The following is a 15,468-nucleotide window of genomic DNA, read 5'->3' on the forward strand; positions in this document are numbered from 1 at the left end:
TGTTGAATAGGAGTGGTGAGAGAGGGCATCCCTGTCTTGTGCCAGTTTTCAAAGGGAATTTTTCCAGTTTTTGCCCATTCAGTATGATATTGGCTGTGGGTTTGTCATAAATAGCTCTTATGATTTTGAGGTACGTTCCATCAATACCGAATTTATTGAGCGTTTTTAGCATGAAGGGCTGTTGAATTTTGTCAAAAGCCTTTTCTGCATCTATTGAGATAATCATGTGGTTCTTGTCTTTGGTTCTGTTTATATGCTGGATTATGTTTATTGATTTGCGAATGTTGAACCAGCCTTGCATCCCAGGGATGAAGCCCACTTGATCATGGTGGATAAGCTTTTTGATGTGTTGCTGAATCCGGTTTGCCAGTATTTTATTGAGGATTTTTGCATCGATGTTCATCAGGGATATTGGTCTAAAATTCTCTTTTTTTGTTGTGTCTCTGCCAGGCTTTGGTATCAGGATGATGTTGGCCTCATAAAATGAGTTAGGGAGGATTCCCTCTTTTTCTATTGATTGGAATAGTTTCAGAAGGAATGGTACCAACTCCTCCTTGTACCTCTGGTAGAATTCAGCTGTGAATCCATCTGGTCCTGGACTTTTTTTGGTTGGTAGGCTATTAATGATTGCCGCAATTTCCGAGCCTGCTATTGGTCTATTCAGGGATTCAACTTCTTCCTACACTCTTCCTTGGAAGAGTGTAAGTGTCCAGGAAATTATCCATTTCTTCTAGATTTTCCAGTTTATTTGCATAGAGGTGTTTATAGTATTCTCTGATGGTAGTTTGTATTTCTGTGGGGTCGGTGGTGATATCCCCTTTATCATTTTTAATTGTGTCGATTTGATTCTTCTCTCTTTTCTTCTTTATTAGTCTTGCTAGTGGTCTGTCAATTTTGTTGATCTTTTCAAAAAACCAACTCCTGGATTCATTGATTTTTTGGAGGGTTTTTTGTGTCTCTATCTCCTTCAGTTCTGCTCTGATCTTAGTTATTTCTTGCCTTCTGCTAGCTTTCGAATGTGTTTGCTCTTGCTTCTCTAGTTCTTTTAATTGCGATGTTAGAGTGTCAATTTTAGATCTTTCCTGCTTTCTCTTGTGGGCATTTAGTGCTATAAATTTCCCTCTACACACTGCTTTAAATGTGTCCCAGAGATTCTGGTATGTTGTATCTTTGTTCTCATTGGTTTCAAAGAACATCTTTATTTCTGCCTTCATTTCGTTATGTACCCAGTAGTCATTCAGGAGCAGGTTGTTCAGTTTCCATGTAGTTGCGCGGTTTTGATTGAGTTTCTTAGTCCTGAGTTCTAGTTTGATTGCACTGTGGTCTGAGAGACAGTTTGTTATAATTTCGTTCTTGTACATTTGCTGAGGAGTGCTTTACTTCCAATTACGTGGTCAATTTTGGAGTAAGTACGATGTGGTGCTGAGAAGAATGTATATTCTGTTGATTTGGGGTGGAGAGTTCTATAGATGTCTATTAAGTCTGCTTGCTGCAGAGATGAGTTCAATTCCTGGATATCCTTGTTAACTTTCTGTCTCGTTGATCTGTCTAATGTTGACAGTGGAGTGTTGAAGTCTCCCATTATTATTGTATGGGAGTCTAAGTCTCTTTGTAAGTCTCTAAGGACTTGCTTAATGAATCTGGGTGCTCCTGTATTGGTGCATATATATTTAGGATAGTTAGCTCTTCCTGTTGAATTGATCCCTTTACCATTATGTAATGGCCTTCTTTGTCTCTTTTGATCTTTGATGGTTTAAAGTCTGTTTTATCAGAGACTAGTATTGCAACCCCCGCTTTTTTTGGTTCTCCATTTGCTTGGCAAATCTTCCTCCATCCCTTTATTTTGAGCCTATGTCTGTCTCTGCGTGTGAGATGGGTCTCCTGAATACAGCAGACTGATGGGTCTTGACTCTTTATCCAGTTTGCCAGTCTGTGTCTTTTAATTGGAGCATTTAATCCATTTACATTTAAGGTTAAGATTGTTATGTGTGAACTTGATCCTGCCATTAGGATATTAACTGGTTATTTTGCTCATTAGTTGATGCAGTTTCTTCCTAGCCTCGATGGTCTTTACATTTTGGCATGTTTTTGCGATGATGGTACCAGTTGTTCCTTTCCATGTTTAGTGCTTCCTTCAGGGTCTCTTGTAAGGCAGGCCTAGTGGTGACAAAATCTCTAAGCATTTGCTTATCTGTAAAGGATTTTATTTCTCCTTCACTTATGAAACTTAGTTTGGCTGGATATGAAATTCTGGGTTGAAAATTCTTTCCTTTAAGAATGTTGAATATTGGCCCCCACTCTCTTCTGGCTTGTGGAGTTTCTGCCGAGAAATCTGCTGTTAGTCTGATGGGCTTCCCTTTGTGGGTAACCCGACCTTTCTCTCTGGCTGCCCTTAAGATTTTTTCCTTCATTTCAACTTTGGTGAATCTGCCAATTATGTGTCTTGGAGTTGCTCTTCTCGAGGAGTATCTTTGTGGTGTTCTCTGTATTTCCTGAATTTGAATGTTGGCCTGCCCTACTAGGTTGGGGAAGTTCTCCTGGATGATATCCTGAAGAGTGTTTTCCAACTTGGTTCCATTTTCCCCCTCACTTTCAGGCACCCCACTCAGACGTAGATTTGGTCTTTTTACATAATCCCATACTTCTTGCAGGCTTTGTTCATTTCTTTTTCTTCTTTTTTCTTTTGGTTTCTCTTCTCACTTCATTTCATTCATTTGATCCTCAATCACTGATATGCTTTCTTCCAGTTGATCGAGTCGGTTACTGAAGCTTGTGCATTTGTCACGTATTTCTCGTGTCATGGTTTTCATCTCTTTCATTTCGTTTAGGACCTTCTCTGCATTAATTACTCTAGCCATCAATTCTTCCACTTTTTTTTTCAAGATTTTTAGTTTCTTTGCACTGGGTACGTAATTCCTCCTTTAGCTCTGAGAAATTTGATGGACTGAAGCCTTCTTCTCTCATCTCGTCAAAGTCATTCTCTGTCCAGCTTTGATCCGTTGCTGGCGATGAGCTGCGCTCCTTTGCTGGGGGAGATGCGCTCCTTTTTTTTGAATTTCCAGCTTTTCTGCCCTGCTTTTTCCCCATCTTTGTGGTTTTATCTGCCTCTGGTCTTTGATGATGGTGATGTACTGATGGGGTTTTGGTGTAGGTGTCCTTCCTGTTTGATAGTTTTCCTTCTAACAGTCAGGACCCTCAGCTGTAGGTCTGTTGGAGATTGCTTGAGGTCCACTCCAGACCCTGTTTGCCTGGGTATCAGCAGCAGAGGCTGCAGAAGATAGAATATTTCTGAACAGCGAGTGTACCTGTCTGATTCTTGCTTTGGAAGCTTCCTCTCAGGGGTGTACTCCACCCTGTGAGGTGTGGGGTGTCAGACTGCCCCTAGTGGGGGATGTCTCCCAGTTAGGCTACTCAGGGGTCAGGGACCCACTTGAGCAGGGAGTCTGTCCCTTCTCAGATCTCAACCTCCATGTTGGGAGATCCACTGCTCTCTTCAAAGCTGTCAGACAGAGTCGTTTGCGTCTGCAGAGGTTTCTGCTTCGTTTGTTATTGTTTACTGTGCCCTGTCCCCAGAGGTGGAGTCTACAGAGACAGGCAGGTTTCCTTGAGCTGCTGTGAGCTCCACCCAGTTCGAGCTTCCCAGCAGCTTTGTTTACCTACTTAAGCCTCAGCAATGGCGGGCGCCCCTCCCCCAGCCTCGCTGCTGCCTTGCCGGTAGATCACAGACTGCTGTGCTAGCAATGAGGGAGGCTCCGTGGGTGTGGGACCCTCCTGGCCAGGTGTGGGATATGATCTCCTGGTGTGCCTGTTTGCTTACAGCGCAGTATTGGGGTGGGAGTTACCCGATTTTCCAGGTGTTGTGTGTCTCAGTTCCCCTGGCTAGGAAAAGGGATTCCCTTCCCCCTTGCACTTCCCAGGTGAGGCAATGCCTCGCCCTGCTTCAGCTCTCGTTGGTCGGGCTGCAGCAGCTGACCAGCACCGATCGTCCGGCACTCCCCAGTGAGATGAACCCAGTACCTCAGTTGAAAATGCAGAAATCACCGGTCTTCTGTGTGGCTCGCGCTGGGAGTTGGAGACTGGAGCTGTTCCCATTCCTTGAGACCCTATTTCTATCAAATAAATAAATAAATAAATAAACCAGGCATGGTGGCCCTTGTCTGTAGTCTCAGCTACCCAGGAGACTGAGGCAGGAGGGTTACTTGAGCCCAGGAATTCACATTTACAGTGAGTGATGATCATGCCACTGTACTTCAGCCTGCGTGACAGAGCAACACCCTGTCTCAAAAAAAAAAAAAAAAAGAAAAGAAAAAAGAAACTGCTTACAGTGAACAGTGATTAATCATCAGAAGTAATAACTGAGGAAAAAAAAATAGTGGGATGAGGCAATGTAGGGCATACACCTGGAAATCAAATCGAAGGGAAAAAAAGACTGAGAATCCAGGCCTAGATAAGAGAGGCTTTCTTGGTCCAACCGGATCCAGGTTATCTTTAGTTCCTTGCAGAAAAGGACCTGGATATTGATATTAGAACATCATTGTATTCGTGGCTGTTGTAAGCTTTTCTGTCTAATCACCTATATAGGATCTCTTTACACAGTAAAGGATTAGTCTTGCTCAACTAATCCTTTTATCATCTTTAAAAAATCCTGGAGTAAAGAACCTATCATGATACTGCTGTATTCAGATATCAAGCCTGGGAGGGCACTATTTGATTTTTGCTAGGTCAAGAGTCTAGCACCCAGAAGGTACAAACCATGAAAGCACCTTTTAAATACACACACACACACACACACACACACACACACACACACACACACACACACGGATTTCTGCTGGGCATGCTGGCTGCATGTCACAAAATATCTCCTGAACAGCAGGAATTTTAATTAAATCAGGGGAGATCTAATTTGGCCTAAATTGGCTTGCTACAAAAGGTGTTAAGAAGAAACTGTTCTGCAATATGGATGTTTGTGAAAGGGATGGGCTGGATTATTGACAATGGTAATGCAAAGTGATGTGGAAAATATGAAGCCCACTGAAGATGCTAGAAAGCCTGAGAATGCTAATCTGTGATAAGCTGATTACAGAAGGAAATATATTACATGCATGAACTCCTGGAACTAAATTCACCTGAAGGTACAACCAGTATTGAAGGCTGATCTCTGGTAGCCCTCAAAGAAAATAAGGGAGAAATACGAGGAGAAGAGCAGTATAAACCACTATTATTGTGTAGACTGGAACAGGAAGTGGAAGAGTATCACCGCTTGGACAGAGATAATGATAAAGATCATATTCCTTCATACTTTCAAGAGAAGAAGACCTTTGATAGCAGGAATGAAAGAATGACCAAGCAGAGCTGGACAGGTCTAACAAAAGAATAAGTAGGTGAGAAATTTGAGGACGCCAGCAATAAAGTTGTCAAAGTTGCATGCCGTGGGATTTAGAATGAATGAAGAAAGGAAAATTGGAAAGGGAATGGCAGGCCATGTGGCAGAGGGAAGTTTGAAAGTATAGCAGGCCTGATGTGGTTAAAAATCAGAAGCATTGTAAGGAAGTGAGTAAGCTGAAAGGAGGGAAATTTAGGTCATTGTTGGGTATGGAAATTTACATTCTTTAGGTGTAGGATTCCTGGCAATAACCATGGGTGTAGGTGGTTGAAGGGGAGTAAGTGTAAGGATCATGGGAGTCACAGAGAAAAAGGAGCTTGGAGGTCTGGCTGTTGGGTGACTCATCCACATAGATGCTGCCCATGATAATTGAAGGAACTGGGGTGGAGACAAAAATAGCTATGCAATTGCCAAAGGCTTCAGTGTGGAAGAGGAAGAAGGCAAGAATTAAGCAATTAAAGGCAATGAGAAGTAGTAAAGAGTGGTATAGATGAGTGTCATTAGCCTCAAAGGAAGAGGGCTTTTATGCCCACAAAGATGAAAGGGTAATGGTCTGGAAGCAGCTGGGAGAACTTCTCCATGCTTTGGTCTCCATGAGATGTGAAGTCTGGGAGAAAACTCAGGTCCAGCTGCTATTTAGGTAAAGTGATGTTCCCCAGTTGTATCCTGTACAACAATAGCTTGCCCAGGTGTTACAGATGAACAACCAAATAACGTAAAATAAATGTTTCATGATTATATACATTTAAGAAATATTGCACAGTAAACCTTCTTCTGGAAGCATCATAATACAAACTAAAAAAATAGAGCAATACTGTGCAGTAGAAGCATATTTTACCATAATTTTTTCATCTATATTTGACTACTAAATCATTGCTCTGGAGGGATTCCTAGTAACACCACAACATAGGTATCCTGTAGAGAATGGGGAAAGCTAAGTTAACATAAGGAAAAAGAAAGAAGCTTCCATAAAAGGGTAAAGAGGTTGAAGATAGAGAGGTATAGTGTGGGATCTAGAGGAGCCTGACTGGTTTTAAATCCCTGATCAGGTACTTCCCAGCTCTATAACCTTGGGAAAACTGCCTCAGTTTGCTTATCTGTAGAAGAAGGAGGAGGAGGATGAGAAGACATGTCATAAGGTGGTGATGAGGATTAAGTTAATTAACACAGGAATGCCTAGAAAAACACTTGGTACATGATATGTGCCCCACAAATGAAAGCTGTTATTATTGCAGGGTTTATTTGCAATGGAAAGAGAGTTCTAAGTGACAAACTGTTTTCCAAGCACTGAGAGTTGCTAGAAAGAGCAATTCCCGCTCCAAAGGAAGAGAGTAGGTGAGGTAACTGTCAGATGGACCTGAATTGGGAAGAAATGTGGATACCAGGGGCAATTTTTTGAGAAACATAATTAAATATCCCAATTGTGTTTGTAAAGTCTAAGAGCTCGCAGTTTAACCATTTTATACCCACCATTGTGTGGGCTACCCAAGACAAGATGAACACTTTCTAGTGTGTTTATTATTTAACTTTCCTCTGGTGTAAATTTTCATTCATTTCCTTTGCTCATGTACATATCAAGGTCTTAAATGACTTTTCATCCAAATGTAAATGTAGGTAGTTCTTTCCACCCTTTCTTTCTGCCCCTTTCTCTTTACATGACTGTAAGAGCTGCTTCCATTCATACCAGTTGTGTCAACGATCTTCTCATTTCAAATATTAAGAGGCATAATCAATTCATTTTTCTAAGGATAATGTGTGAGAAATACAGAGGTCTTTCTGATCACAGAATCTGTCTTTAGGCCTTGCAACTATTTTCTTCCTTTCACTTAATATCTTTTCAAATTACTAACCCAAGACTTCAGTCCCTTCTTTTTAGCTGACAGTTTTGAATCAGGAATATTGTACTGTGTCCACATCTCCAAAATCTAATAAGATAGAACATGCTTTTCCTGCTCTGTGGAAACGAAGGAAAGCAACCGGAAAATGCTCTAGGCCACCGTCAATGAGCCATAGCCCTTTTCAGACATCTACCATACCCCACCCCTCTCCAGGAGATGTCAGAGATATTAGCTGATTATTCAGGGCCCAGCCTGAAAAAGCATGGTGAACTAGATGGGATAGAGAAAGCAAATCCAAATCCTCAAAAAAAATTCCTTGCTGGTACCTTACACCCATGTAAAACTTTACTATTCACAAAACCTTGTCATGTACATCATCTTCCCCTCGGATACTCAAATAATTCTGCCCCAGTGGGCAGTTCTAGGCTGGCCAGGCAACACTTATTTTTGGTATTTCTGTAAATGTCAAAATATCTGAAATGGAATTATTTATACCTCAAAAAATACACAGGGAATTATATACTGTGTGAAGATAGCTCATCAAAAAGGTGCTCTTGTTTATTTGGCACTCTGACCTTTAACAACTTCCAAGGCAACTTATTATATCATTAATTGCCTTTTATTTAACTATATTGAAGTAGAGCATCATTCCTTATGTTTATTAGCCATCTGTACTTCCTCTAAGGTACTCAATATGGGCCTTTTTAGAATGTGACTAGAGGAAAACCATAATGAGAAGAGAAGAAGGGTGAGATAGAGGATCAGGGAAGGAGAGAGGAAGAGAAGGAAGGTTTACAGGCTGTAGGACAGAAAAGATAAATGTCCTCAACCATCACAAGATTCACGGCTGACACCCCTTTAACAAAAGGCAGAGCAACAAGAGAAAAGCACAACACATGTATTTAAGTTTTACATGACACAGGAACCTTCACAAATGAAGACCCAAAGACTCAGAAAAAACTGGATTATTTGTATAAATAGTCATGCAGAAGTATGATGGGAGGACAAAGGTATAATGTTAACACCCTGGGGGGAACTTAGCAAGGCCTATTTGTTCAGATTCTGCTTGGCCTCTCTCTGTGACATTCACTCCCTGCTGTTGTAGAGCAGGACACCTGACAGATGAGAGTCTCCAGAAAAGAAAGGAGAATAAATGTTAGAGAGCAACTGTGATGGTTAATATTGAGTGTCAGCTTGATTGGATTGTTCCTGGGTGTGTTTGTGTGAGGGTGTTGTCAAAGGAGATTAACATTTGAGTCCATGGACTGGGAGAGGCAGACCCATCCTCAATCTGGTTGGGCACCATCTAAGCAACTGCCAGCACAGCTAGGACAAAAGCAGGCAGAGAAACGTGGAAGGACCCGACTGGCTGAGTCTTCTGGCCTGTATCTTTCTCCCATACTAGATGCTTCCTGTCGTTGAACATCTGACTCCAGCTTCTTCAGCTTTTGGACTCTTGGACATTTGACCACAGACTGAAGACTGCACTGTTGACTTCCCTACTTTTGAAGTTTTGGGTCTCAGACTGGCTTCCATGCTCCTCAGCTTGCAGATGGCCTATTGTGGGACTTCACCTTGTGATCATGTAAGTCAACATTCCTTAATAAACTCCCCTTCATATATACATCTAGCCTATTAGTTCTGTCCCTCTAGAGAACCCTGACTAATATGGCAACCTTCCTGTTTCTGTGGTTTCCTCAGTTTCCTTCAGATTAAAATCCTTAGCAGACCAAGGTGCCAAATTTGGGGTTATCATGTTTTGAGTTCCAACGAGGTCAGATTCCACACTTCTAGCAAAGACTTCCCCATTCTGCTTCTCTCCCCTTTCTTACATATAAGGCCAAATTAGTTCTTTGGGGCCTATACCTCCTCTCAAGGGTAATGTGCTTAAAAATCTAAATCCCCTTTGTCAGTTTTTCTTAGAGGACTTTTGGTCCTAGATCCTGGATCTCTCTGATATCTCATGATATTTGAGGACAAAAAGTACAAAACAGTGGAGATGTCGTTTCCCTTTAAAACATAAAACAGCAGTATTAATGCCAGTTTTTCAGTATTGTCTCTTTACCACCATTTTGTAAACAAGTGTATTTTGAGAATGAGCTGGTTGAGGGTCACCAGGTTGAAAGTGACATGACCAAGATCCTTGCTAAGCTTTTGAGAAGATCTCAAAGCCAGTTCTTTTGACTCCTAGACTCCTGTAGCCATGTGGGCATGGGACACAGAGATGAAAAGTGAGGCATTCTGGGCTCGCTTCCCAATTTTAGCCAGAGCAGCACAGTTCTGATGTTTAGTATCTACTGAGGTTCTATAATATTTTATTGCCAAAAGGGTACCATTGCTGAAATAGAACTTTGGAAACCATAGCACTACATTGGGCTAGGAAGATGAGAGTAACAAATTCTACCTCTCCAGAAAGTTATGATCAACAGAAAGCAATTGTCATTATCATCATCAAAATCAGAATATATTTGAGCTCTTCCTCTTTTAGGACATTATATTTTTCCAGCTGCTAAAGACAAAAGGGCTTTAAGACATGGCCTCATTACTTAGGAGCTAATAACTTAGTTGATAATGAGGACATTTCTAAAATGTTAAGATGTGCACTAAAAACTGGTATTTCCCAAAACAGTAATGTCCACTCAGAGTTCATTGGAAGAAGAGACCCTCCTAAAAGTTACAATTCAAAGATGGGCTCTTTAGGATTTCAAAAATGGAAATAGTCTACAAGTTTCATCCAGGGCAAATTAGAGACCGTCATTCATATGCAAAAGCATACTGGGGATCTCTGACTAATGACCCAGGAAGAGGAAGGATGTTTCAATAATATCCACCTTTATTATGCTAAGTGTTGTATACGAACTGCCTTATTTGATCCCTACCTAAACTCAGTGGTACAGGTATTATTTTTCTCATTTGGAATAAAGGAAACTGATGTTTAGAGGGTAAAGTGCACAAATCAAACATCAGCACTTCTCAAATCTAAATGTGCTTCAGAATTAAATACCTGTGGATCTCGTTAAATGATAGATTCAATTCAATAGGTCTGGAGTGAGGCCGATATTCCCTATTTCTAATAAGCTCCCAAGGGGATACCAAAGCTTCTGTGGCCCAGATTATTCTTTGAGTAGCCAGGTTCTACACTATCATGCTTCCTACTGTGCCATTCCAAAATTGGAGCTAGCTGGCATATGGGCATGGAGGAAGGGAAGGGTAGGCAGGGGATACTGGGGCAAGGGTGATAAAGAATAATGCACTACTGAAGAGATCTTTGGAAGATGATTTTTAGATACAGAGATAGAGTCAATATGAAAATTTAAGATGAATATGAAAATTCTGAGCAGAAGACATTCATTCATTCTGTCAAGAACTATTTATTGACCATCTGTGATGTGCCAGGTCCTATGTAAGGCACTGGGGCTACAACCCTTCAGGTGGCTTAAACCCTAATGAGAAATGAGTAGACAGTCAATTAGGATAAACATGGGAGTGGTAGGAAGAAGTGAGATGCTATGGAGTTCACAGTAGAAGCAACGCCCTAGGACTGCAGAGTCAGGAAAGACTTCCCAGAAAAGTGATGTCTATGTGAAAACCTAACTTCGAATAAGAGGTAGCCAAGTGAGGGTGGCAGGGTGGGAGGGAGGATTTTTCTGACCAAGGGAAGAAAAGGCATGAATGCCAGGAGGTAGGCAAAGCATGGCCCTGGAGGAACGGAGGAACGTTTAGGATGGCTGCAGTCCAGAGGTCAATGGAGAATCCCCAAGAAGGAAGCAGAGCAGAAAACAGAGAGGATTCATTCTTAGAAGCATGGCCCACACACAGCAGCCAAACCAGTAAGCAAAGATGGGGCAAGAAGAAGGGATGTTGCTTATTCTTTCCTTCTTAGCTGTTTGGCCAACAGAAGATTGCTTGGGGACATACATGCTGAGACTTGGAACTATGTCCCCAGCACTTTGTCCTTTTGGTAAGCCTTCCTTTTAGCAGATAAAATTCCTACCCTCTAAACCCCAAGGAAAAGATTATTAGATGAAGATTTTCGGGCATATTGTCAGGTCATCCCACATCTGCCAGAATAGGTTGATAATGGCTAAACTATGACTTACTAAGAAAGGACTTGGGAAATAGGAAACTGACCCTAATCTAGGGAAGAAATGGGAAGAATACTAACAACCAGCTTTTATTGAGCATGTACTATGTAACAGCACTTCCTCCCAGGCATATTACTCACTTTTCTCATTCTACCTTCTCAGCAGTCCTGTACATAAGTGCTATTACCATTTCCGTTCTGTAAGTAAGGAAATCAAGGTTTTAGATTAAGCAACTTTCTCATTTTTTTTTTTCCATTTTCTTGGCTAGAAATGACTGAGACTAGATTTGCACCTAAGCTCATCTGAATATGAAGCACATTTTCTTAACTACTTTATATAATAAAGGTTGGACAGAAGAAAGGACCCATCTGAAAAGCGTGGCATGGCAACTGCTTCCTCAGAGCAGTTTATTGAGTCAAGGATCTTAAAGACAGCATCTTGTCCTGCGGTGGATAAGATGGCTTGGAAAACCCAGTGCTAAATAAACAGCTATAGTGTGGTCAGCACTCAGCAATGGCCCAAATTGAGACCAGATCAGACAGGACATAAAACCAGACTTGGGTCCAGACTGAAAATGGATTAGAATCAGTGTACAGAGTAAATTAGTCAGGATAGACTGATTTTTGCCATGGTAACCAATAGTCCACAAAAATGAGTAGGTTACCACCACAAAGATGCATTTCTCAGTCATGTAATGTCAGCTACTGGTCCAGGTATCTCTTCAGGGCAACCATCCTGATATGGTATGGTTTTGTCCCCACCCAAGTCTCATATTGAATCCCCACATGTTGTGGGAGAGACCCAGTGGGAGGTAACTGAATCATGGGGCAGGTCTTTCCCGTGCTGTTCTCATGATAGGGAATAAGTCTCCAGAGAGCTGATTTTTTTTTTTTTTTTTTTTTTTTTTTTTTTTTTGAGAAGGAGTTTCGCTCTGTGGCCCAGGCTGGAATGCAGTGGCGTGATCTCAGCTCACTGCAAGCTCCACCTCCCGGGTTCACACCATTCTCCTGCCTCAGCCACCTGAGTAGCTGGGACTACAGGCGCCTGCCACCACGCCCGGCTATTTTTTTGTATTTTTAGTAGAGACAGGGTTTCACTGTGTTAGCCAGGATGGTCTCGATCTCCTGACCTTGTGATCCACCCACCTCAGCCTCCCAAAGTGCTGGGATTACAGGTGTGAGCCACCGCGCCCGGCCGATCTGATGGTTTTAAAAAGGGGAGTTTTCCTGCACAAGCTCTCTCTTTGCCTGAGGCCATCCATGTAAGATGTGACTTGGTCCTCCTGCTTTCCGCCATGATTGTGAGGCCTCGCCAGTCATATGGAACTGTAAGTCTATTAAACATCTTTTTCTTCCCAGTCTCGGGTATGTCTTTATCAGCAGAGTGAAAATGGACTAATACACCTTCCCTATGGGGTCACCACAAATTCCAAACTGTTGGAGACACCACCACCTTGGATGATTCAGCAGGAATGAGCAAGACTGGAAAAACATATGCTCCTTTTACTATTTCAGCCCAGAGGTGATATCTTTCACTTCCATTCATCCTTCATTGGCCAGAATAAGTCATATGGCGCCCACTTAACTGCAAGGGAGCTGAAGAAAGTAAGTATATTCCTTGCACCATGAATGGGGAAGAAATTGGACATTGATGGACACTGGTATGCCCAACCACGAGAGACTCTTGAGAGTTCTCAACATACCTCTCTTTATAGTGAATTACTAGAAATCCACAATCACCCTTCACTGACCACTGCCTCACACCATCCACTGGGAAGTCATCAGTTAATACAATTTAATTCCTTACATTGTTGCAAGGCTGTAACTTATTTGACTTGGGAGTCTTAAATCCCCTAATCCAAGATACACCATTCTGATTATCTTTCCCAGAACTGGAACACAGGTTTTGGGTGTTTCTGCATGTGTCCTTAAATTTAAGGATGCTACTTTTCTGCTTAAGTGAGCTCAAGAGTATTTCTATTCCTTCATGGCCTTCATATTTACATTTACAAATGTAAATAGCCAGCTCAGAATGAAGGACTGACAGGCATAGACTTTTCTCAGGTAAATTAAATAGGGTTTGTTTATTTTAAAGATTTGGAAGAAAGTTAATAAAGTCAGAATTCATAGCAAACAGATTAGCAACGTTCTCCAGGAGACACTGGGATGCAAACTTCTAGATCCTAAAGTCCTCCTTTTGGAGCCTCACATCTGAAGGAGAGTGAGGATCTCATCAGAACTTGTGGAAGTCCAAATACATCTCTCTAAAGACTCTGCTTTATCACACAAGCTGTCCTGTGTGCAGGCTGGTTTGGATGCTTTCTGAAGATCCCCTCGTCTAAGGCAGATTCATCTCATTAATCTCAATACCATATAATAGACACCATGCTTACCCAGAGTGCAGTGCAATTCTGTAAGCTCAGGGAAATGTTTAAGCAGCTTCTGAAGGGACACTGCTCAGATGGAGTCACAGGCTATGGAGGCCTCAATCAAGCAGGACTTTTGCCTTCACCAATACAGACACTTGAATTCTAAGGGGCAAGAATGAAATAGAAAACAGGGTTAAAATTCAACCTTCAAAGTTTTTTGCTAAGCCAAATGGGGTTGAGTGCTGATATTCAAAATGCACAAGGCTTTTTTTTTTCTTTCTTTCTTTTTTTTTTTTTAGAACAGTTGTGGTCGAGAATAAAAGGTCATATCTTAAATCTCTTTAGTGACAATTGCTCTCATGCCATTAGAATATACTTAACTCCAACTGTCCTTTCGTTGTATCTTCCTTAAGAGGAGTAATGCTATTTTAATCATAACTCAGTCACAGGAGTTGAGCACTATCTTATTGAACTGGGAAGGAAATTAACAACAATCATCTCAAACAGAAGTTTAACAACAATTTATTCTGCTTAGGGACCTGAGCAAAGTAGTAGAGAGAAGAGATAGGAATGATAAAAAATGGCAAAGGGTAAAATTGAAAGGATTTTACTTTCTTAAAAGACACATAAAATTTGAATTTCAAACAGTTATAAACATATTATGTACCTTTTTTCTTAATGTTACAACTTCATTTCTTATTATAACAACATTTGCTTATTGTAAAAATACTTTAAAAATAGAGATAAGAGGCCAGGCCTGGTGGCTCACACCCGTAATCCCAGCACTTTGGAAGACTGAGATGGGAGGATCACCTGAGGTCAGGAGTTCGAGACCAGCCTGGCCAATATGGCAAAACCCCGTCTCTACTAAAATACAAAAAAAAAAAAAAAAAATTAGCCAGGCATGGCAGCAGGCACCTGTAATCCCAGCTACTCAGGAGGCTAAGGCAGGAGAATCACTTGAACCCGGGAGGGGGAGGTTGCAGTGAGCCAAGATCATGCCACTGCACTCCAGCCTGGGTGATAAGAGTGAAATTCCGTCTCAAAAAAAAAAAAAAAAAAAAAAAAAAAAACAGATAAGAAGAAGGAGAAAACAAAAATCATCTATTGCCCTGCAACCCAGAGAGATTCTGTTGACTCTATATGTACATATGTATCTGTCTACATCTACCTTATCCATATCTCTATCCAAACAGATACACACAGAGATGCACACACAAACAATATATACATGCAATTTTTACAAGCTGTACTGTCATTTTAAACTCTTAACAGAATACATTAATTGGAAGAATACTACTATTAATTAATATCTTGTTCTCTTCTCCTTGCAAGTCCACAAAATGACTAACTTCCCTGTCCTTTGAGGTGCGATATAACCATTGACTTTGCCAAATAAAATTTAAGTTGAAGTGACATATGCGACTTTGAAGTAGAAGCATTTTAGTAGTAGTGACTATCTGATCTGCCCTTTTCCTGCTGTGACATGGAGATGGAAATATAGGATATTTTCCCATAAGAAGGAGATATCTTGAAATGCTAAACCAACATGTGGAGGGAGGAGAGCTGTCTTTAAGAGTCACCCAGTTCTATATGAGCCATTGTGTAAGGCACTGAGAACTTTGGAATTCTTCTCACACTAGATTATACCTATCTCCATTTATCTAGTTTATTCTGACCAGTAAAAGTTTTAGCATCGTTCTGACATTAAATATTCTACAAAATCACTCAAATGGCTAAATTATACATCATCATGTGCATGTGGTACAATTTATTCAGCCAATTTTTTAG

General features: G+C 41.1%; 1 long non-coding RNA gene across 2 annotated transcripts in view; it reads right to left on the minus strand.

The window, feature by feature from the left end:
• Window positions 1-13,839, minus strand: part of LOC102135436 (uncharacterized) — a 247,604-nt gene extending 233,765 nt beyond the window's left edge. For both annotated transcript variants that reach the window (XR_012434714.1, XR_001490575.4), the window contains exon 1: window positions 13,702-13,839. This is a non-coding gene — a long non-coding RNA (uncharacterized lncRNA). The remainder of the gene's footprint in view (window positions 1-13,701) is intronic.
• Window positions 13,840-15,468: the final 1,629 nt, after the last annotated feature.

The sequence above is a fragment of the Macaca fascicularis genome, chromosome 5 (assembly GCF_037993035.2).
Source record: "Macaca fascicularis isolate 582-1 chromosome 5, T2T-MFA8v1.1".
Taxonomy (NCBI): Eukaryota; Metazoa; Chordata; class Mammalia; order Primates; family Cercopithecidae; genus Macaca; species Macaca fascicularis.